The sequence below is a fragment of the Coenobita brevimanus genome, chromosome 33 (genome assembly GCF_032717465.1).
Source record: "Coenobita brevimanus isolate Jiangsu-jjx chromosome 33, ASM3271746v2, whole genome shotgun sequence".
Lineage (NCBI taxonomy): Eukaryota > Metazoa > Arthropoda > Malacostraca > Decapoda > Coenobitidae > Coenobita > Coenobita brevimanus.
The window spans coordinates 16,384,886-16,411,130 of record NC_136986.1 but is presented as its reverse complement, the minus strand read 5'-3'; the positions used below and the strand labels follow the sequence as shown (position 1 = coordinate 16,411,130).

Here is a 26,245-nt window from a genome sequence, read left to right as displayed (position 1 = left end):
ACTTGATATAATTGATATTACATCATTTCTGAACGTACGATGGAACTTAGCGTCATATTTGCGCGTACTTACACAGGGAGTGTTATCGCAATATCATTTGTTTCATCTTACACAAGTAATCAACTTATAAAATACCTTACTACTAACATTACAACATCATCCACTGTATATAATTCCTATCACATACTTACTGACCAGAATGTGGGTGTACTCGTGACATCATTTATGACAACTTACAGTAATGTTCAACTTATACATTTTATTCATGCTAACATTACACCCGTTTCCACTTTATTTCCTGCTATCACATATTTACTGACCAGATTTACACGGTGGGTGTAGTTTTGATAACAATTCTTTCCACTTACACTAATTCTCATCTTATACATTACTTTTCTGAAAAAATAACACCCGTTTCAACTTTATATTTGACTTAGCACCTACTGACTGGCCTTACCATTATCATGAGCGTCATTTCGCCTTCCCACACAGTTTCAGAAGTGTACAAGATTATGATATTCCTTGAAACAAGGCTGAAGGCACAACGCAACATTGCACTCGACACACTCGTATCTTGTGTCTTTTCTCTGCGTTGATGGTCTGACTGTTGAGTGCTTACATATATGGCAGCGACGCTGGGGTTTACGACGGTTTGGTTCGGAAGGGATTGCACTGGGGTAGTGGCGGGCTGCAAGACGTAGGGGAGTCTGAGCAGCACGGGGGGCGCGGGGGCAGTGTGGGGGTCTTTCCTGGGCATGCTTGGCGATTATTTCACGTGCCAGCTCCCTCACAAACCCCTCAAAGGTCTTGGATACTCCGGTGGTCATTGCGTGCAGGTAGTGGGCGTTCAGGACCGTGATGTCGAGCAAGTGGAAAAAGAGTTTCTTGTACCACTTCATCGTTGTCCTGGCACAGTCAACACTTGAAATCATCGAGTCTGACTGATCAACTTGCCTCATGTTCAGATTATAGGCAAGTACAGACTCTGGTTTCCATACGTTGTGCCTCCTCTCGCTACGGTGATCCACGGAGTCTGTGCGGTGCATCAGAGGGCTGTGAACAGTTGATAGGAGGCAAACTTCCCTGTTGTGGTTCCACAGGGTTGCAAGGATGTTATTGGCCTGGAAGAAAACCACCTCATTCTTGTCAAGTTTCCTCCCTATCTTGACCATATGGCGACGGTTTCTCTTGACTGTACCACAGACTCCGGTGTCGTGTTGGTGGAGGAACCTAGCGAGAAGAGGGCTAGTGTACCAGTTGTCCAGGTACAAAACATGACCACGATGAAGGTACTCTTCTATCATTGTCTTCACCACGGCCCCAGAGAGTCCTATACTCCGATCTTCTATTATATCTGTCTGTGCGCCCGTGTACAAGACTATGTCTTGCACATAACCAGTCTTACAGTCACACATAACAAAGATCTTGAACCCGAAACGGTGTCTCTTGCTGGGTATATACTGCCTAAAGGAAATATTGCCTCTCCACAACACAAGACTCTCGTCTATGACGAGGTCTCTGTAGGGATAAAATGAGGAGCGGAACATTTCCCGTAAATGATCAAATACCAGCCTAATTCTCCTCATTTTATCGGTGTTATTTGCATTGGCTGGATCATCTGCATCAAAAAAGTGGAGGCGGCCGAGAATAAACTGAAATCTATTACGACCCATCACCTTTCCAAAGAAAGGTGTTAGGATGATTGGGTCCGTTGTCCAGTAGGCAGGAATTTGATTTTTCTTCACCACACCCATCAAGATTACCAGGGAAAAAATAGGAACATCTCTGATATAGTCACGGGAAAGTCATACTGTTCTGCATGCTTGCTTGTGGTTCCTAGGCGTTCACTTTCAAGGCGCTGGGATTGTGAAAATATATTTGTCTGTTCTACTATGCGCCCAACAAACGCCTCATCAAAAAACAAGTTGAAAAAATCTAAACGTGATGACCCAGCATTTACACCTGGAGCCGTGCAACCTGACCGCCACTCCTCAGTGAACTGGTGAATGATGGGAGTAAAATTACTCCCATCCTCCCAGTTCCACGTGACACCACCGTCTCCAGCCACGTCACCATCGTCCCCTTCGTCAGGGTGGGGAGGTGAGGGTGGTGGGGGAGGTTGGGGAGGTGGAGAGCGGCGCCTCTCATCACTCGCACTTCTCTTCCCTCTCCCTTTTCCTTTGCCCTTTCCCTTCCCTTTCTTTCCTTTCCCCACATCCTGAGGCTGTGGGGAGGAAGTTTGTGAATATTCAGGGGTGAAAGAAGTGCTGGGGAGTGACTCAACCTGCTCTCCCCTAGGCCTACGAGCAGCACGTGCTCGTGCTGCCTCCCTCACACCACTGGCCCCTTCACCCCGCACTACCCCCACACCACTCTCACTTTCACCCCGCGCTGCCGCTACAACACTTTCCCTTTCTCCCAGCAATCCCACCACACCACTTGCTACTTCCCCAGACAAAGTACTTGAACCATACCTTAGGTGTCGTCTCGCCCCACCTTCTGATCCACGTGGTGATATTTTTTTCTTTCCCAACCACTTGGCGATATCACGTCCTAGCCCTCCGTCATCCTCATCGTCCTCATCCTCATCCTGATCAGAATCGTGATGGAGAGATAGCTGTGCACGTGGTTGGGGAGCAGCCTGGCCTTCCCTTGCCTTACGGTATGTCACATACCGCGTTTTTCGGGGCGAAGGGACCTCCTCATCACTGCTACTTATTTCTTCCTCTGGCTGGACGTAATCGCGATCCACCACATCATCATCGAGTGGAGAATCACTGTCTCCAGTGAAGGCTTCCAGGACGGATGCAATTTGCTCATCTGAGAGACCTTTCCACGCCATGTCTGACCTGGGTCACTGCTGGCAGGTGAGTGACCGATACAAGGGCGAGCGCGGGTCACGCGGGGTCTAGGACGCTGCCCGCCTGGCGGCAGGTAGGGGAGGCTTGGGTACCCGGGGGAAACGAAAATCTCCCGCGAATTTTGAAAATTGTGGAAATTATGAACTTTGCAATTGCAGGACGTTGAAGTACGTCCTCGGGACTGGCTGTGACAAAACGTGAGGACGTGGAAGTACGTCCTCGGGACGGCGCGGGTTAATACTGAAGATGACAAAGCAAAATAAGTTTCAAAGCAAGCCCATGGGGATGAGGGTGGGTTCATGGAATGTGGGAAGTTTGAGGGGAAGAGCAGGGGAAGTCGTTGAGGCATTCAGTAGGAGGTGGGTGGATGTGGCGTGTTTGCAGGAAGTCCGGTACAGGGGTGGATCAGCTAGAAAGATTGTTGGGAAGGACTGTTGCTATAAGTTGTTTTGGCAGGGGGGGACAGATGGATATGGAGGAGTTGGTGTGATGGTTGCGGAGAAATGGGTGGATTATGTTATGAATGTTTTGAGAGTAAGCGATAGGATATTGGTAGTTAAAATTCTGTTGGGAAGAAAGATAGCTGCAATTATATCGGCATATGCTCCACAGGCAGGATTGGATGAATCAGAGAAAGATAGATTTTGGGATGATTTAATATGTGTAGTGGGTGGAATGCGGGATGATGAGATAGTGATTTTGGGAGGGGACTTAAATGGTCATGTAGGTGAAGCAGCACAAGGTTATGAAGGAGTGCATGGGGGATGTGCGTATGGTCTAAGGAATGCAGAAGGGGAAAGGATACTTGAGTTTGGGGAGGCAACGGACATGATTGTGTGCAACACATATTTTAGGAAAAGAGACAGTAGGTTAATTACGTATGAGTCTGGGGGAAATAGCAGTCAGATAGATTATTTTCTGGTTAGGAGGGCCGATAGGAGGTTAGTGAGGGATGTTAAAGTTATAGGAAGTGAGGAGTGTGTGCAGCAGCATAAACTATTGATATGTGATATGGTGATTAAAGAACAAGTGATGAAAAAGAGGACTTATGTACCTAGGAGGAAAATATGGAAGCTGAAAAACCAAGTAGTAAGGGATGCCTTCTATAGCGAGTTGAGGAGAGTCGTGGCTGAACAGGGAGCTGTAGACAGAGGTGTTAATGAACAGTACAGAGCCCTCAAGAACAATTTCTTGAGAGTTACTGATGTAACATGCGGCTGGACAAGAGGACCACCAAGACATAAAGTAACTTGGTGGTGGGATGAGGGTGTAAAAGCTGCAATTAAGGAGAAAAGAAGGCTTTTCCAGGAATGGAAGAAGGGTGGTAGCAAAGAGGAATATTTGGCTCCCAAGCATAGGGCTAGAAGAGAGGTATACAGGGCAAAGTCTGAGTCACAGAGACAATTACTTGATAACCTAAATCATGGGGAAAGGAAAAATATATTTAGGGTGGCAGGTCAGGTGAAGAGGGATAATCAGGATATCATAGGTGAGCAGTGTGTGAAGAATGATGAAGGAAGGGTAGTGGTGAACAGTGAGGATATGAAAGATGCATGGAGAAAGCATTATAACCGGTTGTTGAATGAGGAGTTTGACTGGGACAGGGAAGGTTTGGAGCCAGCAGATCCAGTGTCTGGCCCTTGGCCTTTGATTGATACTGCTACTGTGAGTGAGACAATAGGCAGGATGAGGGTGGGGAAGGCAGCAGGTGTGTCTGGGTTGACTGCCGAAATGTTGAGGGCCTCAGGCGATATAGGGGTGAGTTTAGTCACTGACCTGATTAATAGGATTATTTATGAGTGTGTTGTCCCAGATGATTGGCTGAAGAGTGTAATTGTAAATGTGTATAAAGGGAAGGGTGATGCCCTGGAAAGAGGAAATTATAGAGGTATAAAGCTTTTAGATCAGATAATGAAGGTAATGGAGAGAGTTTTAGAAGGTATGATTAGAGAAAGAGTGAATATTGATGAGATGCAGTTTGGGTTTATGCCAGGTAGGGGGACCACTGATGCCATATTCATTGTTCGTCAGCTTCAGGAAAAATATATTGGTAGGAGAAGGGATCTTTATTTTGTTTTTGTTGATTTGGAAAAGGCCTTTGACAGAGTCCCTAGAGAGGTGGTGAAGTGGGCAATGAGAAAGCTTGGCTTGGAGGAGTGGCTGGTTAGGGTGGTTATGGCCATGTATGTGGGTGCTCACACCCAGGTGAGAGTGAATGGAGATTTGAGTGATGAGTTTTCCGTGAATGTTGGTGTGCATCAGGGGTCAGTCTTGAGTCCCATGTTATTTATCATGGTACTTGAAGCCCTTTCACGTGACTTTAGAAACGGACTCCCGTGGGAGTTGTTGTATGCTGATGATTTGGTGTTGATTGCAGAGAATGAAAGGGAGGCAGAGGAAAGGTTTAGGAAGTGGAGAGATGGTATGGGGCAAAAGGGTTTAAGGGTAAATGCAGATAAAACAAAAGTGATGATATCTAGAGTTGGTGGCTGTACTGTCAAAGACGAGGGAGAGTGGCCATGTGCTGTTTGCCACAAGGGCGTGGGTAGTAATTCCATCTTGTGTGGTGTGTGTGATAAATGGGTGCATAAGAGATGTAGTGGTATCAGAGGTAGACTGCGAGATAATGCTGATTTTATGTGTACGGCGTGCCGGGGTGAGCAGGTGGAGATTGTCAGGCGTGAAAGGATTGAACTTGCTGGTGAATCTCTTGAGTGTGTGGAAGAGTTTTGTTATTTGGGAGACATGTTGTGTGCTGGAGGTGGGGCTGTAGCTAGCTCTGTGGCTAGGGTGAGAAGTGGTTGGAAGAAGTTCAGGGAGCTCTTGCCTCTCCTGACCTTGAGAGGGCTCTCCCTACGTGCTAAGGGGTCTTTGTATGCAGCATGTGTTAGGAGTGTAATGCTGTATGGCAGTAAGACCTGGGCAGTGAAGGAGGAAGATATTCGCCAGCTCAGACGTACAGAAATGACAATGATTAGGTGGATGTGCAGTGCGTCCCTGCGTCCAAGGCCTGGAGGGGCTGGGTTTACAATGGAAGAGTTGAGAGGTAGGATGGGACGGGAGTGTATTGGTGTTGTGATGAGGAGAGGTAGATTGAGGTGGTTTGGACATGTGGAGAGGATGGAGGATGATAATTGGGTGAGGAAGGTGAGAAGTGTTAATATTGGGGGTGGGGTTATGAGGGGTAGACCGAGAAAGACATGGGATGAGGTCATTAAGTGTGACCTTAGGGTTAAGGGACTGAACAGGGAGGCTGCAATGGATCGTGCAGTGTGGAGAACCGCCATTAGGTGACCAAGGCAGACACATGCAAGCATGTTGGAGCCTTTAACCCGTTGGCTGCGGTATTTACTTGAATGGGACCCTTTGCCTGTGCGGCTATCTCGCCAAAACTCAGGTCTCGCAAAATAACATGAAATATATATCAGTGTACTCGCCATATATCTGTGTATCCTCTGGTAAACATTTTTTTCCCCTAAATCGCCGTGGTAATGGCGAAGTTGTGAACAGAAGTTAGAGAAGTTGGTGACATAAAGCATCCTACATTTACCGAGTGTGAGGGAAAATGTAGCATCAGAGCGGACCCTAAAATAAACTGAATACACCGATACAAATGTAAACCACATCGGGAAATGGGTGTACTGATAAAGTACGTGGCTGATGTGGACCGTGGAATATAAGAACAATATGTGGATATGGATATGGCATGGATATGAATGATAGGGTGATGTTCTAGTCACAATGACATAACTGTACACCTGATAATGTTCACAAGTTAGCTAGTTAGCGACACTCAAAATTTGTCCTGTGTGTGTGTGTGTGTGTGTGTGTGTGTGTGTGTGTGTGTGTGTGTGTCCTGACCAGCCTCTAAAGTGTGTAAGTCGGTGCAAACACAAACCATGGGGGAAAAGGGGAAGTGATGATGAAAAAGCTCATGTGTACTGTGAAAAACAAGAAAATAGTCCACTGGCTACACCACGCCCCTCATGCAAGACGCCTGTGTTCACACACACACACACACACACACACACACACACACACACACACACACACACACACACAAGAAAAATACGTGGATATGGGTATAGAAACAAATCATAGAGGGAAAAAAGGGGTATACTGATGAAGAGAGAGAGAGAGAGAGAGAGAGAGAGAGAGAGAGAGAGAGAGAGAACACCTGTGGGAGATTGGAGACAAAGACGGGGCTCGCTCAGGTCACCACAGGGCAGGAGAGGGTAAAGGATAAACGGACGAAGGCGGGGCTGCCGGAAATCAACTGTGCAGAGTGAATTACACCTATTTCCTTTGTCTAATAAATCTATTTCCATACTCATGAGATGTGATTATAGAAGATGACTAACAATCTCTTGTCGGATGAGGTCGAGGAAGCCTAATGTTCAAATATTGTGGGTGATATATCGGGGTTGTCATTTTAGCGAGGTTAAGTTTCAGGTTTCCTGCATTCCTCGCATTCCTTTGACATTGTATAATACGGAAGACATGGATATGGATGAAAGAGTTATGTTCAAGTTATATAGGCACACATACATATGGATGGGATAACAGCTGGCTTAAATGCTGTCATTATTATACTGTGGTAGCTTATATAAGGGTGGTTTCAATAATGAGGGATCTAGGTTCAGGTAAATTATCCTGCATTCCTCACATTCATTTGAATCTGTACAGTACTGAATATATTAAGCATGGATATGGATTACAGGGTTATGGTCATGTCATATAGACACATAACTGTACATGGGATAATAGCTAACTGTAAAACGCGAAATTAATGGTCTCATTATACTTTTTTTTTTTTTTTTCAATGAAAGGCATATGGAAAACTATGGTTTGAATGTCTTTCATTTCCAAGGGCCGAGGTAGCTCAGTGGTAAACGACTGAATGATGACAATGAGAGATGGTTGGTTATGGAAGTGCATTGAGGGTTTTTTATCATTTTTTTTTATTGATAATTTTTTCACAAACTCGTGTCATTTACCTGAGGAAAATGACACAAGTTCATTTTCCTCGGGAAAATTACACGAATTTGAAGAACCTGAAATGTTTATATATATATATATATATATATATATATATATATATATATATATATATATATATATATATATATATATATATATATATATATATATATAATTTCTTAGTTATTATTTATTCAATTTTTATACACCCAGACTCTCCTAGCCATAAAAATATAACGTAGAACATAGCATGTATTGCAGCAGTATGGTTGGAGGTAGAATATTCCCGTCACTGGTTGGTACATCCACCCTCCATCGTGACTGGCAGGTGACTGACCCAGTGCTGCCAACCAAAGTGCTCCAAAATTCCCTGAATCCTCGAGCAAAAATTCCCTATAATTCCCCATCTCATAATAATGTATGTTATGGTAGGAAAGAAAACATTAAACTGGATGGAAAGATACTTTTTTTTTTTTTTACAAACAAGAGTGTGTACAAGCTATTTGCATTACTTTATACATATTCATGTGCACACTGCACAAATATAACATAAATAAAAACACTTTGCTTCACATTTCTGTAAGGAAAAAACTCTCTTGGTTAAAAGAAGGCTAAGATCATGTTAGTTGCTGATTAATCCGATTCACTTGCATCACGCTCATACATACCTAGATTCATTTTACTTATTAATTTGTCATCAACAGAAAAAGTGCCACATCTAGCATCCCCCAAATACCGTTTGGAATGGAGAAATCCTACAAGTGTTTTGGTTGAAAGACTGTTCCTCTGTTTTGTTTTCAGGTTGTTCACAGCTGAGAAAATTCTTTCTGCTGTGGCACTTGAATGAGGAAGACAGAGCAGACCAGAAACAAGTTGTGACAAATTTGGAAACATTGGTGTATCATCACCACTCTTCATTTCTTGAATTATATGCCAAAACTCTTCAACATCAGTGGAATCTGGAACATTAAGTTCAGTGTTTCTCAACACCCTCCATTCCCTGTCTACCTCATTCAACTGATCATGCCCTATTATCCCAGGAACTAAACTAGCTAGTGGTGCAATGGAGGTTACATTCCTTTCCATGACTACTCTGGGATGAATGAAGCTCATGTTCTTGAGTATCAAGCTTTTAAATGGAAATCTCATATATATCTGATTTACACTCTCAATGAGGAACCATAAGCAACGTTTCTGAAAAGCTTCTAGATCAGGCTTGGACAATCCATGAGTGTTATTTTCAACTGCAGCAGATACTTTGGCACCCAAATAAATCCTATGAAGGGGAACCATCGTTAAAATAGCCTACCTAATGAACAGCAGACAAGTCTGACGACTGTAGACCGTGGATGGAGACTGTCTGTGGAAGTGTCGATGAGTGGGGTGTACACTGGTGGTGACTTACTGCTGAGGGCGACTGGGTGACGGTTACTGTACTGCAGGTGTAGCCGCCTACTGCGTAGCGAAGGGACAGTGGGACATGGACGGCTAGCATATGTTTACTCTCTGGGTCTGACCTGTTCGGTTCAGGTTCACACCCACACGGTATCACGATATTCACACATTGCAGACTGAATTTCTTCCGATCTGGTAAATAAAGTGTCAACTCTTTCTCTTATAAGCACATTTTGTATTCAGTATTGTTGATTTTTTTTTTTTTTTGTCGATAAATTGCATTATTTACGCAATAAATTCTTAACGCCCAAGTTTCCCCAAATTGAGAGACATTTTCCCCAATTCCCCATTCGGACCATCGATTCCCTAAATCTGGGCATATTTCCCCAAGGTTGGCAGCGCTGGACTGACCACTGACCAGGGAGACGGTGAGAAGGGGTTGACAGGTGTCGCTGTGACCTACAATCTGTCCCACTTTGGGAAGTAGGTCCGGGCCAGATGTGGGTGTATCGCACGCATTCAGGAATGTCCAGATATGGGTGTTTCGAAGCTTACGGGTTAAAAACGAAAACGAAAAAACGATATATATATATATCCATCCATCATCCAATCCTACATTGCCCTTAGAGGAGCGTAGGAGCCCAGTGCTAGGCATTTGGTCTCGAAATTTAAGATGAGAGTGACCAGCCTTACTCATCCCTGAGTGGCATTACATGAGTAATCAACCCAAACGACCCCTTGGATATAAACCTTCACCTGCTCAATCCGACTGGAGTGCAATAATTACCCACTAAACCACTAGGTCCCAAAATTTGGTTATATGGTTACCACCCAGCGTAGTAAATGGTTTCCTGGTGTACAGGAAACCATTTCGCTTGTTACTCAGTGTAGAGTCACCCAGAGGCAGAAGGAAAAGGAAAGAATGAAGGAAAGAAAGACAGAAGAGGAAGTGTAAAGTCACCCGTAGGCAGAAGGACAAGGAAAGAATGAAGGATAGAAAGACAGAAGAGGATAGCAAGAAGGATGGACGAGAGGAAAGGGCAGATACCCAAGAGCAGCAATACATCGAGTGAGTGGATGGTGAGTGCCCCCACCTCTATATATATATATATATATATATATATATTTTTTTTTGCGATGAAGAAGGAACCAAAGGCCATGAGCCCGCAATAACAATTCCCTCCAAGTGAAAAACAAAATACAAGAGAAAGCCACATTCAAGATCCATTCATTTCGAGATGCCTGGAGACACTGCGTTTGAAACACTGGAGATCATAGGCAGCAGGAAATACACACAGAGGGAGACAGTTCCAGAGTTGATCTGTTGCATAAATGAAGGACTGGGAGTAACGGTTAACTCTTGCATTAGAGAGTTGGACAGAAAAGGGATGAGAGTTTGCTGCTAGATTGGTGCTACACGCCCGTCGTAGAGTTGGAGGAATGCATACAGACAGTTCAGAGGAGCAGTGACCATTAAAGTAGCGATAGAAAAGAGATAAAGATGCAACAGTGCGGCGAAGAGACAGAGCTTGAAGGGAGTCAGTAAGAGGAGGAGAGTTAATGAGACGAAAAGCCTTTGACTTCACCCTATTGAGAAAAGCTGTATGTGGGGAGCCTCCCCACACATGAGAGCTGTACTCTACACAGGGGTGGAAAAAAAAACTGCATAGAGTCAACAATTGTGTAGGGGTAAAAGAAAGAATGGAGTCGGCTTAGCACACCCAATCTCTTGGAAGCAGAATTTACAAGAGATGTAATATGATCTTTCCAACGTAAGTACCGAGTAAATGAAACCCCAAGCATGTTCAAGGATAATGCAGGATTAAGCTGAATATCATTAAAAATTAGTGGGTATACCTGTGGAAGATTTTGACGGGTTGATAGGTGTAAGAACTGAGTCTTAGATGCATTAAAAACAACAAGATTATTTTTACCCCAGTCAGAGATACGAGCCAAGTCAGACATTAGGTGTGCCATTGCCTCATCTCTTGTTTGTTGAAGTAACTGCTGAGATGGGCGTTGCGGGAACCAAATGGAAAGGTTAAGGGTGGAGTCATCAGCATATGAGTGGATAGGGTTAGATGTATAGCTTAGAAGGTCATTGATGAATAAAAGGAAGAGAGTTGGTGATAGGACAGAGCCCTGAGGAACACCACTGTTGATAGATCTAGGAGAAGAACGATGGTCGTCTACAACAGTGGCTATAAAATGACCAGAAAGGAAGCTAGTAATGAAGGCACAGATAGAAGGATAGAAACCGTAAGATGGCAGTTTGGAAATTAAAGATTTATGCCAGACTCGATCGAAAGTCTTTGAGATGTCAAGTGCAATGGCAAAGCTTTCGCCAAAGTCCCGAAAGGAGGATGACCAGGAGTCTGAAAGGTAGGTGAGAAGATCGCCAGTGGAGCATCCCTGACAGAACCCATACTGACGATCAGAAAGAAGGTTGTGATAGGAAAGATGCCTTAAAATTTTTCTATTGAGAACTTACTCAAAAATTTTTGAAATACAGGACGTTAAAGCAATTGGACGATAGTTGGAGGGTTGGGAGTGGTCACCGTACTTTGGGACTGGCTGAATGAGAGCAAATTTCCAGCAAGAAGGAAAGGTACAAGTTGACAGACAAAGGCGAAAGAGTTTGCCTAGGCAGGGTGTAAGCACAGAAGCACAGTTCTTGAGAACAACAGGAGGGACTCCATGAGGCCCGTATGCCTTGTTAGTACTGAGGCCAGTGATGGCAGAAAATACTTCAGGTGAAGAAATTTTAATGTCAGCCATGAGGAAGTCAGAGGTGGGAAGTGATGGAGGAACAGCACCGGAATTGTGTAAGGTGGAATTGGACAAGAAAGTCCGTGCAAAGAGATCTGCTTTATCAGTAGAAGAAATAGCTACAGAACCATCAGAGTAGAAAAGAGGAGGGAAGGATGATGAGGTAAAGTTGTTAGAAAGGTTTTTGGCAAGGTGCCAGAAGGAGCGGGAAGAATTCGAGTAGGAGAGTTGATATATATATATATATATATATATATATATATATATATATATATATATATATATATATATATATATATATATGGAGCCTCTGTGGTACAGTGGCAGAGTGTGCGTTTCACACGCTGGTGAGCGGGGGTTTGCCTCCCGCCAGAGTTGAAAAAACTTTGGGAAGCGTTCACCAAGCCACATGCTACTTTGGCGGACACAAGGGGTGCTGTGGTTGAACCAGTGTCGCATACTAGTATGCTTACACCCAATCGGCTTAAGGCAGGCCAATTACACTTGGTTCACAGACTACACACACATCCAAAGCCATTACAACACTACAATCACACTCACAAGCACTTCTGACCCTACATACAGTCTCTACCAGAAAGCCTAAGCCACTAGGTAGAGATACATTGGCTGTATCGTCCCTGCTTCGGTAGGGATAGGTCGGTCCTGCAGTGGACCTCAACGGCTGATGATGATGATGATGATGATGATGATATATATATATATATATATATATATATATATATATATATATATATATATATATATATATATATAGAGAGAGAGAGAGAGAGAGAGAGAGAGAGAGAGAGAGATTGTGGTAGGTGGGGGCTCTCACCATCCACTCACTCAATGTAGTGCTGCTCTCGTGTGTCTGCCCTGTCCTCTCCTCCATCCTTCTTTCCTTCCATCTTCTTCTATCTTTCTTTCCTTCATTCTTTCCTCGTCCTTCTGCCTATGGGTGAGTTTTCACTCCCTCTTCAGTCTTTTATTCATTCATTCTTTCCTCTTCCTTCTACCTATGGGTGACTCTACACTGAGTGACAAGCCAAATGATTTCCTGTACACCAGGAAACCATTTACTAAGCTGGGTGGTACCCATATAACCAAATTTTGGCAACTGGTGATTTAGTGGGTAATTATTGTGCTCCAGTCGAATTGAACCGGTGAAGGTTTATATCCAAGGGAGTGGTTGGGGTTTATTTTTCTTTCTTTCTTTTTTTTTTTTTGGTCCGACTCTGGGGAAAGGCTTCACGGCCTATATCTCGGGGGCAGTAGCCTATCCCAAGGCCCCGTAGTCCTCCTACACCTCCACATGTCACCACTATATATATATATATATATATATATATATATGTATGTACAGTATGTATCTCTCTCTCTCTCTCTCTCTTTGCATTTATTTATTCATATTATGTAGAGAGAAAGAGAGAGAGGTCAAATTTGTTGTAGTCGGGATGATGGTCGTGGATAAATGATCCGTTGCTGGAACTGGCCCATGAAGTAATAGTTTTTTGGGGTAATGAGGCTCAAATGTGAATATAAGTCTATAAAATACTAACCCTTCCTTAGTCGTCCGGGGTATTCAAACCTGGTTAGTCCGGTGGGGTGTTACAACACCCCAATACAAAAATACATGTAGTGTTACTAACATGTATATAATCATACCGCTACTTCAGCATATCTCTGCAATTACTAACGAAAAATTTTAATGCCCAGTAGGTGGTGTTTTTTAGTATATAATAATAATAAAATACAATAAATTATAATATCAGTAAAAAAATAACCAATGGACTCTTATCTCATTTGTCAGGTAAACACGTACAGGAAAATACATTTTATGAATTTTAAAATCAGTATAATGATAAACAATATGCAAAATTAAGATAATAAAACCAATCTATATCACAATATGACTTAAATGGTTAGTTTGATGGGGTGACTGGAAACCCCGGGGTGAGGGGAAAGAAGTCCCCCTCTCTCTCACTACATCATAGGCAGGACTAAACCCATCCACATGCTCCATCCCCTCACTGAATCAGGAGGGTACTGGAACGGAGAGAAATATTCGAATCACCGGCTAGGAAATATGAGCTTAAAAAAAAAAAAATAGGGGTCCAAAACACCCCACCTGGGTAAGAAAGGGTTGAAGATAGATCCCGGTGGCAAATGACTTTTATTAAGGCTTTCCACACCCCGTGGAAAGTTTTATGTTTCTAGTGATTATTATTTTTTTATCACTTTAGTAGAAAGTCGATATTTCAAAGGCTATTTGGCCAAGAGTCTTCTAACTTGGTCAGCTTAGAAAGCTGTCTACTTCTGGCCAAAAACGGCTGCAATCCGTCAACTGGCTTTCCTTATGCCCCGAACATAGAAAAGTGATTCAGCCATCCTACCTCAAGAACCGCTTAAGCTAGGAAGCTAAAATTTTAATGAAACATGGACTGAAGGCAGACACAGTGCAGAAAGGAATATGGTGCTACTTGGTTGATTATTCTCTGAGATCAACTGGGGTAAAAAAAAAATAAAAAAAAAAAAAAAAAAATTCCTATATTCAGCATGTCACCTAATTTTCCATGAAGGATTAAATCTACAGCCACAAAACATGGTCGACAAGTAGACTATAATGTCTAAGTTGACATGCACAATATCAGTGACCTTGACTTCAAGGTCCTTTTATAGCTCGGCTTCCAGTAGATAATGCCTATGGGAAGTTTTTCCTTATCAAAATATTCCTTGGACAATTTTGCCATGCTCTAGTTATCATTATTAATATTATCATTATTATTATTATTATTATTATTATTATTATTATCATTATTATTATTATTATTATTATTATTATTTTATATTATTATTATTATTATTATTATTAGAATTGTATTAGTATTAATATTACTATTACCATTACTATCATTTTATGGGAAGGAAATTCATCTATGGGAATATAGATCTCTTGTGGAATCTTAATAACTTGAGGAATTTCACCCAAGAATGAAGAAAACTCCATTCAGGAAAAGGTAAATGTGGAATAGAATGTCTCCACAGATCAGAAATAGTTCCATGTAGTAAACAGGTCATGAACTGAAATAATTCCATGACCAAAATTAGTCCATAGATTGATCTGGTATAATGAAAACATAAGTTCAGGGGGAGGTATAAGTACAAGGTAGAAAATGGGTTAGTGGCAAAAAATAGGTCTGGGTAACTGGCAGATAATTCGGGCATAAGGGAAAAAAAAGGTCCTTAGGAAACAGGCCACTGGGAGAAAAGGATCCAATGAATAGGTTCATAAGGGAAATTGGGTACGTGTTGGTTGAGTCCGAGAAGGTATAGTGTGAGACCGACACATACGTGGATGAAATTTACTTGCTTATGATGGAAGAATTACCCAATATGCATACAGGTATATGTGTGCACTGAATGTGTGTGCCTATTTTAAGCAACTGTACCTGCAAGAGGTGTAAGCAGTGAGCTACTTTCATCACATGTGGCGTCAAAGAAGATGACCAGCAGCAGACTAAGCCTCATCATCCTTAGGGCCAGTATCTGTAAGGGCAGTCAGCCTTTTAGCAATGTGGAAAGTTCATGTATCTGTCATGCAATACTCCATTCCTCATCAGTGGATAGGGGTCTGGAGCCAAGATACTATGTACAGGCATTTAAGGCAAGGGTGACAAAACACGAAAAGCCCGAGAGGCATCGTATTAGCAATGATCCCGAAACAACCCTCAGACTGAAACCATTATGGTTCTTGTCCAAAACCCAATAGGCCAGAAAGAGTCGATTTGGTTAAATGGTTACCATCCATCATGGCATAGGTTTCACTAGATTAGAAGAAACCATTTGGCTTGTCACTCAGGTAGGGTCACTAGAAAGATGCATTATATATGGGAAATGGATGGTGGCCACGCCCACCTACCATATAGTTTGTAAAAAGTATACCGGTATATCAGATTGGAAAGGTAATAAGGAACATTTCCAAGGGTCCCCAATTGTATATTAGTGTACGGGTGTTGTATCTGAAGTAAAGGTTCATATCCATTTAATGCACTTGTATAATAAATTAATAATTGCTTTTACTTCTAGTTGCTGTCATTTATATAATTACTGGCTTTGAAACCGAAGACGAAATCCCTACTTATGCCAAGGAGGATGTTCACCAAAACATTGACAAGACCAACAAAAACGTGTACAATCCCCTCCATACTCCTACCCTCTTATCCCATCTCTTCCCTTCGCCTGCTAAACGCAGGTATTGGCAAGACAAATCATTGTCATAACACCAGATCAGCTTTGGGGAGGATGTGAAGTGGGATGGGTATTCATGGTAAATGCGAACACCCCACTCGCCCCTGACATAAATAGCCTTTTCACATTCATCTTCAAAGCTGGTGTTATGACAAGGTTGGGGAGTTTGCGTTTAGTTAGCTCCAAACCAAATGGATAGAAAGAGGTAATAAAAGAACACAGTTTCTTTTTTTGTAAGTTGAATGCTTGACAGGAACATATACACTGAGGATCTCTGACTGTGGCTCACAGGCTAGGTATTACAGCACTGGACATTTCATCTGACACGTCCACTTTTTTTTTTTTTTCACTGTTTTCCTTTTTTTATGTGGGCAACGTGTGTAAAAGATAAGTTTTTCAGTGCCTGATTTGATACGAGGCATGTGCATGGTAAAGGGTCCTAGGACCAAGTCATCACATTGATGGATCGCATAGCACACAAGAGACATCCAGCTGGCACACATTAATTTTCACCTTTTCACATTATATCACCCATATTTTGTTTTGATTTTTTCACTATCATTCGTTTGCACTGATTTATTTTTTTCTTTGTCTTTAAGATCATAGAGAGCATCAGGGAGGTGCACTGCACTACCTCTGATCATGAATGGACGCCTACTGCCCTGTTCACTCAGTGGTGGGTTGGAGCACATTGCGCTGGCGTTTCCTACTTGGTATGGAGTAGCATGACAGCGAAAGTGTGAGCATCACTTCTGTGAGGGTATGGAGTGCAGTGTTATTTTTCTTGGTTATTGTATGGGAAGAAGCTTACTGCTATGCATGGGGCATCCCCCAGCGGGTGATCTATGTATGTTATGATGAAGGACGTCACTGAACTTCACCGGCTACTTCTCTGTGCAAGTGAGAGTGCGTGTGTGTATGGAGAAATGCCAGGGATGCCGCTATTCCCCGAAGACCGTGTGATCCCGGATCACCTACCAAGGCTGCTTCTGCTGTATATTATGGGTGTTAGTAGACTTTACTAGTACACTCTCTGCTAAGCACTGAGTGCCCTCACTGAATAAGGGGACACCCGAATCTGCACAGAACAATGTCTATCTCAAGTCTACACCTATTGAAACTTCCGGGCACCGCTTAAGCACTGCTACTGGGCATAGATGATGGTGGACAGTACGTATCCTACAGGCTGGGATTGTGAGAGGGGCAAACCTGAAGTCTTCTTTCTCGTTTTTTGGGAGCGTCCTTGGAGATGGCACTAGCGACACCATCAATCCATCCTGTACAAAGATAGTGCATGCTGGAAACAGTGTATAAATTAAAGACAGTCCCCGCCCTGCCTTTCGTCTGCACCAAATTCGATGAAAACTAGAAAGCGCTCACAGAGCACATACTCTCGCTAATGCCATTGGCATTTAAAAGGATCTAGATCCGGATCCGCCCCCAAATTTTTAATCAGTTCTTTCTTGGTCCATGGCCCGCCTTTCCACAAAATTTCACTGAAAATCATTGAGAACTTCTGGAGATATTGTGCGGGATACTCAGGATCCGGATCCGGATTCGCCCCTAATTCAACAATTTCTTCCTTGGCTAATGGCCCATCCTTTCACTAAATTTCATCAATATCCGTTCACAAGTTTTAGAGTAATCCTGGATCCAGATCCGTGGATATAGGATCCGGATACGACCCCAAATTTAATCAATTTTTTCTTGGTCGTTGGCGCACCTTTCCACAAAAATTCATTGAAATTCATTGAGAACTTTTGGAGAATTTTGTACGGGATATTCTGGATTTGGTTAATGGCATATTAAGTTTAAAAGAATTTCGGATAAAAGAGACTACACTGTATTTATATCTATTGGTCCCCACGACCTATTTTAGTCCGTATTAACCCTTATCCACCATTGTCCACTCCTCCTGATGGGGAATTTCTGAGATTTTGGGAAAAATACCCTTATTTCAAACCCTGATATCTTCCAAATTATTATAACTAGAGAAGAAAGCAAATATACATAAGACTCTTCAACTCTTCCTCTATCAAATGAAATTATCTCAAAGTATGCAGGTGGTCCCGTCAATGAATAAGGATACGTTAAAGATGACTGTCTTTCCGTGTATTGACGGGCTAATCCAGGTGCGCACCTCTGCCAGTGACCTTGGTCTCGCTGGCTAGCACTGGCAGCTCTGACTGGAGTGGTGATTGTAACACCGCCCAGCCTCTCGGAATATTCCAGTCTTTCAACTTTTCCTTACTTACCGTCGTAAGGATGAGTCATTACCCTGTCCATGTGGCTCCCCATAGTTCTTTCCGGGCGTTTCATAGTGCCATTATGCCCCGTAGATGTATAGGAAGTAGTGGTGGGCAGGGTTCCAATAATAAGCTAAACAGTTAATAACGAAGCTAACTTTGTTGTTAACTGATTATCGTATTCGCTAACTTAAAAAATCATTATCGAACTAATTAGCTTCCGTTAAATTTACTTCAGCTAAATTTATTTCTGCTAATTAGCTTCAGCTAATCAGCTAACTTCGTGTCCGCTAACGATACTGACGAGTCTACATCCAATACAAGCCATTCTCTCTTTGGTTTATTGTGATGAATAGTAGAATCTTAAAATAATGATAATAATAATAATGACAGTAATAATAAATTAATACTAATTATTCCACACAGAGGCACATTTATAATTACAGTCCCTGCTTAGATTGCGCGCGGATTAGTGTGAAGGTAAACAGTGTTTACCCTGTGTTGACTAAACACGTGTATTCAAGTTGCAACCAGAAGTCAGTCCGTCACTCCTGTGTCAGTGTCATCTACAGCGACTACCAGATTTTGATATGGAAAGAGACTTAAGTGAGGACATAACTGTGCTTTACCCTGATGATCCTTGGTCTGCTGAGGAGACTCCAGCATCTGTTTTTAGGACGGAGGAAACTGACTCAGGCTGAGGGCCAGGCCGGCCAGCCATGCCATCTCGACCCTCATCCATGGCCCCACCTAAGTCAATATTTTCTATATCTGCCAGAAGGTGAGAACGAGAAGAGCACCGGCAGCTTGAGCTTCAGGAATGTAACACCCAAAATACACATTTATGTAGACATCTTTAACAGCCTACAGGGTGCCATATTAAATTTAAAACGTTTGTTTGGGATTTAGGATGAAGGGAAAACATTTTCATTTATTAACTTGTCAGTTTACAAAAATATATATGTCTCCTAAATTACTTTCCATTAATTACTCCATTACCGTAACTGTTGTGAACTAGAAATTTAGGGATAGCCTACATCAGTGGTTGTTAACATTTTTAGTACCATGCCCCCTCTAAGAATTGGTCCTTCCCTGCACGCCCCCCTTGCATCAATTAATAAAATTCCCTCCAAGATTTTAAGAAAAATGAAAATAATATTAGTCTCTTTACTGATCATGAATTCCTTGGTTAAGAGAATAACAAATCTAAGTAGAAAAATTCCTGCTTTTTCCCAAGGGCTCACGCCCCCCCTCGAAATTACTGACACCTAACTAGGTGGGCATGCCCCCCTGGTTAAGAACCACTGGCCTACATTTTCAGACAGGTTTCTTCAGCCTCATGGTTTGGGACCCTGAATTGTATGCATTGTTTTCTTTATATTTCTTATTTAGAAGGTATTTATTGAACTCTGATGGACTGGACATTCAGTATATTATATGAAAATATATAATCTCAGAAAAATCATACAAAACTCTTTACAGGTGTGTTTTGTGCCAGCCCAAAACCACCATCATCAAGGGACATGTGACAAGCCTCCACAACATGAAGTCCCATATTAAGAGGAGCCACCAGCCTCATAATTGCCAGTTTGAGGACAGAATCAAGGCAGGCTCTTCAGAGGGAAACGCAGGCAATCCTTGGAAAGTAGCAGTGGCAGTAACATTTCTCCAACTACAAAGAGAATGTGCCAGCCCTCAATTTACGAGGCATTTGGCCAAGTAGCTGCTGGCACTGCTGTCCTTCAATCTGTGGATGACACCAAGATTGTGGATGCATCATCTGCAACATGTTGCCGCTGCATGTAGTGGAGTCCCCCACCTTTGTCAGCCTGATCAAGACACTGAACCCCAGTAAGATATCAATGTCCAGTCGCACCCTGGTCAGGGATCTCGGACAGGCATAAGCAGCTGGAGGAATATCTTATCAGGTATGAATATTATTTAACGTATAGGTAATTCCATTTTTTTTTTTTTTATGATATATGTATATATTTTCTTTAAATTTCAAGTCACATCTCATCAGTTAATTACAAGTGAGCAGACACTATGCCCTGTTTGTCACTATTGCACATATTTTAAATGTAGTGTATATATATATATATATATATATATATATATATATATATATATATATATATATATATATATATATTTAGATATATAAAGTTATAAAAATAATTCCATTAATGACAGACTTTGTAATATTTATTAATACAAAATTTTCTTCAGTTATTAAGGACTAATTTTTTTCATGAAAAAAGTTTTACAGACAGTCTTTAATATAATACAGTATTTCAGTATCATTAGCTATTACTCAATCATTTATTTTTATTTATACAACATATCTTCTTACTCTTTACATTTTATAATTTTCAATTACAGGCTGCTGCGAGTTATCCCTTGGGTGGCAACTACCGCAGACTGTTGGTCGGCTCACAACAAATCCTATCTGGGAATGACGGTGCACTGGCTGGACCCCAAAACCCGCATGAGACAGTATGCAGTTCTGGCCTGCTTTCAGCTCAGAGGGCATCACACCCTTGATGTTCTCGCCGAGGCCATGGTGGACATCCACTACAAGTTTCACCTGCAGAACAAGGTGACCAGGACCACAATAGACAATGGCAGCAACTTTGTCAAGGCATTTGTACAGTTTGGCACAGAAGCTGAACACTTGCCAGACATCCCTGAGCCTGCCATTGATATAGACATAGAACGCATGGAGGATGAAGATCCCAATGCCGGGACTGTGGATGAAGAGGTTGAAATAAAGAGCATCTCTATTCAGCCTTCCTTTGATGAGAAGCTTGACAAGGCAGAGTCGAGTGCCCACATCCTGCCAACGCATTTGAGGTGTGCAGCCCACACCTTAAATTTGATACCCACCGTGGATGCTGATAAGGTACTTCTCAACATTCATTTCAAGACAGCCTACAGAAAAGCCATTTCAAAGGCACAGGCACTATGGAACCAGCACAGCCGCAGCACAGTGTCGGCAGACACCATTCTGGAAGAGTTAGAGAGGAGACTGGTGGTCCCCAGTAGTACCAGATGGAATTCCATCTATGACTCGATTGTTGTCCTCAATGGAATGTTGCTGAAGAAGAGACCAGCTGTTCACAAGGTGATGACGCAGCTAAAGCTGTCGACTTTCACTGATTCTGAGGTTGCCTTCCTAAAGGAATATGTGCATGTGATGTCCATTGTTGCCAGGGCTTTGGATACGATCCAGGGGGAGAAACAGGCTTATCTCGGGAGCCTTCTCCCAACTATAGCAACCATTCTGATGATGCTGAATGAGGTTAAGTCCAATGACCTCCAGTACTGCAATCCTTTGGTAGATGCGATGATTTTAGGCATCACAAAAAGGTTTGGGCCTACCCTAGATGACCAGCATGCCAGCTGGCATCTGCTTTCCACCCCAAGTTTCGTCTGTTCTATCTGGAGAAATATGATCACACCCAAATCAACAAGGTAACCAGGGCTATGGAGGTTGCCGTGGAGGAAGCCCTGAGAGTCGGGGAGGATGGAGAGGCCAGCAGCAGCAGTACCAGCGATGGAGATGATGATAATTTCTTAACCCTTTAAACGCAGAGCGTCACGTTTGCGACGCTCGTCGAAAAGGACATAACGGCGGAGCATCGCGTTTGCGATTCTAGTAAATTTTGAATAACCGCGGGCAAGCAGGCTCCAGCTGGTATTGTCTATCAGTACCACCACCCTTTAGCTACAATTAGCATACTTTACCTTTGTACTACTGACCTCCGTTGTTGCCAAGTATCGCCTTTTTCCCCCCTCCCCCCCCCACCACGGCCCGGCCAGCCTGGCTGCGATACATGGCAGCGCTCTGAGTGCTCAGAACTGTAAATCTGCGCTCTCCTCTCACAAGCAGTTTATGTTAATAGGAAATGCTTGTTTCCCCAGTTGTATCACTAGCTTTTTTTTCGCACGGTTTGCCCCTGTTTAGCGTCAGTTTACCGCAGGCTTTCAAAGTGACATTATGGCGAGTTCTAGCTCTTCCGAGTCAGTGCAAGCGGCCGACAGGAAAGAGAATAAAGTGACGGGCGTAAGGCAGAATAAAAAGCGCACCGCGGTGATCTTTTGGTAAGTAATATGATTGAAAATAATGTAGTATACATGTTTTTGGCTGTGAAAATGGAAATGTTTGTTGAGTGACAGGAAGACCGCCGCCGCGCTGCATGTCGGCCGTACGCTCCATTGATTTTAGCCTTATTTTCAGTGCTTATTGTACAAATACGGATTCCAAAGTACCTTTACGTTGTAGTATAAAGTTTACTGTGACAGAATGAGGCTGTGGTAGAGGGGAAACCGGGTTGCTGGAGGTGTGAAAGTGAAGATTTGGTTACCCAATTTTGCAAGTCTCCACAAGTCCTTGGGTAGTCCACGAAGGCTCAACACATGTCTCTGGAGAAAGCTGAATGTAAGTGCTATCTGCCATACCAAGTATAATGTTCTAGGGTTAATCTCTGATTTTTGGCTAATATTTTCCTACAGGTACTCAGACTGCGATACAACCCCGCCACTCGGGGGTGGTCGACTGTTCACGGCCGCGTTTAAAGGGTTAAAGAAAGTCCAGCAGCCACCTGAAAGAAGAGAGAGCCACAAGTCCCTGAAATCCAGGTCACAGAACTTAGTGAAAAGATGGTTGGAGCAGCTCCCGCTCAATGGATGTCGTCCTGACTGACGCAGCCTTCTTGGATGAGCAAGTGTTGATCGACCTGTTCGTGAAGTACAACACGCCTATCCCATCTAGCGCTGCAGTTGAACGCCTTTTCTCCATAGGCAAAGACATCTTGAGGGTCAAGAGAGCCAGCCTGTCAGATGCCAACTTTGAGAGGCTGATATTTATGAAGGGAAACCAGCATCATGTGGAGGCAATGAAGAAGTCCATGAAGGAGCAGAAAGAGAAGACAAAGTGAATGGCTGGATTAATAACAATAACTACAGGCTTTGATGAGTCTGAATTGTTTGGTTTTTTGCAATTTATATTATAAATGCCTTGATCTTACTTTCTTGAATCCATGAATTGTGTAAATTTGAATAAATTCTTATTAAAAATTATTTTTGGAGGAAGGTTTTCAGTTTTCATCAGTACTGGGAAGTCATGAACAAAGTTGTAACTCATGCTTAATAAAGATCTTACAAGCATTGATGAGTATGACTTGTTTGGCTCTTTGTTGCACTATAAAATATAAAAGCTTTGATCAACATCTGAAAGATCTTATCTTGGCATGATTTACCTTTTTCTAAAGTTCTGTGTCTAGGCTACAATATATTAAAACTTCAACTACCTAGGAGTTTTTCTTTGAAGGTTTTAGAGCCAAATAAACAAACCGAATTGAAATCCCAATAGTGAAAGTTAGCTGATTATCGAAAATCGTTAGCTTCCGCTAAATTTTGCGGCAGTCTATCGGTTTAGCTCAATCGGAGTTGACTTTTGAGTTAGTGGACTATCGGCCATCGAAGCTAAGTCTTCGGTTAGCTGTGCCCACCACTGGTAGGAAGAAAATAGTTCTTTATTTTCAGTCCTCACTTCTTGTGTCAATTATAATAATTTCCCTCTACTACAGCACTTATATTTGCACTTGACATCACGATTACTGGTATTTGCACTTTGAGAAGTAAATACTCTGGTTGTTTCATGCAGTATGGTTGAGTATGAGGTAATTACTTGTATAGAATTTTGACTAATTTCTACTATACAGAGGCATCGTAAAAATATTACTAATGTTATACAAAACTTACATTTTTTGTACTTAACATCACAAATACACTAATGCTCACATATTCACCATTATTTTCTGCGTAACGAGGGAAAAAAATTTAGTTACAGCCAACCAGGTGATCTTTCTCGCCAGTGCACTTTTGGTTTTCTTTGACTGTACTAGATAGGGTTACTCAAGGTATATCCAATCATCATCTCACAAATAACCATAAACAGTAACACTTATTGCAATGCACTTGTAAAACTTATTATAAAACACTTATTTTGTAACACTACACATAACATCTTACATTTCACTCTTGTTAAAAAAAAAAAAAAAAAAAAAATTGTGCATATCTTTTTACTATTTACAATTTCCCACACACCTGCTCAGTCACTGAGACTTTTCCCTAGCGGTATGGGCAGAACTTTTGTGGGGATCGATGATGCAATCAGAATCAAACGAGGAAGATAAGGAAGACATCATTCTACACTCTACCACTGCCGTATACAGACTGAGCTGTGCATCAGTGGGCTACCTTGGGTACCTACCTACCCAATGGTCGTCATAGAAAATGGTCATGAGGTCAAAGGGTGCCGGGAAGGTGCTGGCAGCATATCCAATCAGCCAGCGGCACTCCACGCCCTGAATCGTGACTGCTGGCCCACACGCAGGTGTTAATTCACACAAGAGATTCAATTCCATCCATTCATTTAATCCTTTTCTGTCCATTAGAACTGTACAAGCTTAGGGTTGGGATACTCAGTCCCGACATTTAAGGCGAGATTTCATTCCTGAACCTTGAAAACTAATAGTCTTTATTTTTCCGGGGGGTGGGGGGTCAAGGATTAAGGTTGAGCTTCCTCCCAAAGCCTAAATCTTATCGTGTCAAATGCATAATTTAGCCTGTAAGCAGATACATCCAAAATTCCATTCTTTTATCCTAAAAAATGCACATTTCTAACAGGACAATTAGTGTCAGAGGCTGTGCTTCTTCACTTGAAATTCCAAGTGCAGTTCCAGTGGTTCAGTCTAAATTCTTCTGCATTTCTTAGTGGAAAGACAATGTTTCACTTCTATATAAAAACGTGAATAATTTGCTAGTGGGTAGTTGAAACTGAGTGCATGCTCCCTTTACCAAACGTAAAGCGATGTCCATGTGGTATGTGTGGCCTTCCTCAGGTCTTTATCTATAACTAAACAAATATGCGGCACTGAAGCTTGTAAATTATTGGCATGTATAGAAGACACAGGGAGTGCTGGAGCTCCCATTTCATCAGCCTTCGGGACTAACTCCTGACCATCCCCCTTTGCTGAACTTTTTCTGTGTTTCAGTAACACAGAGAATAGGCCACATGCCCTCCAATACAAGTTCCTCTAACTGTCAGCACCAGACTACATGCACATTACACACTTCACTTCCTATTAAAAGTTTTACAAACATAAAATTCTAAATACTTACCAAGCCTCGGAGTTCCCGAGGGAGAAGGGGGGAGATCAAAACCCTGACCATCCGCTCTTCTCCCAGTGACGACCCAGTGAGATACCTGGAGCCACAGTGTGACTCACTCCCTCCTTTCTGCAACATTCGCGGCCTCTCCTCCAACTTTCTCTTTGTTGAGCACCGCCTCTCCTTTTGTAAACCTCACCTTCTCTTCCTAACTGAGACCCAGTTGTCTGAGGCGACTGACAAACTCTTCTCTGTACCCTGCTTCTTTTCCCATACTCATTCCAAAGCCAAAGATGGCTCTTGTGTAGAGGTAAACAATGACATATCTTGCTCTCGTGTTCCTGAACTTTAATCTTCTGAATTCTCTACCCTGGCTTCTGCATTCCTGTCATTCTCTGAGTAAATCTATAAATGCAATTTACATATCCCCTAATCCTACTGACTATGAAAAACTCTCCAATTGTCTTACTTCTGTGATGGAAAACATTCTATCGATTTCTCATTTCTCAGAAATCTCCATTCTAGGAGATTTCAATAATCTCCATTCTAGGAGATTTCAATATTCACAAC

General features: G+C 42.4%; 1 pseudogene; it reads left to right on the top strand.

The window, feature by feature from the left end:
- Positions 1-19,218: 19,218 nt before the first annotated feature.
- Positions 19,219-23,439, top strand: LOC145395804 (uncharacterized; annotated as a pseudogene).
- Positions 23,440-26,245: the final 2,806 nt, after the last annotated feature.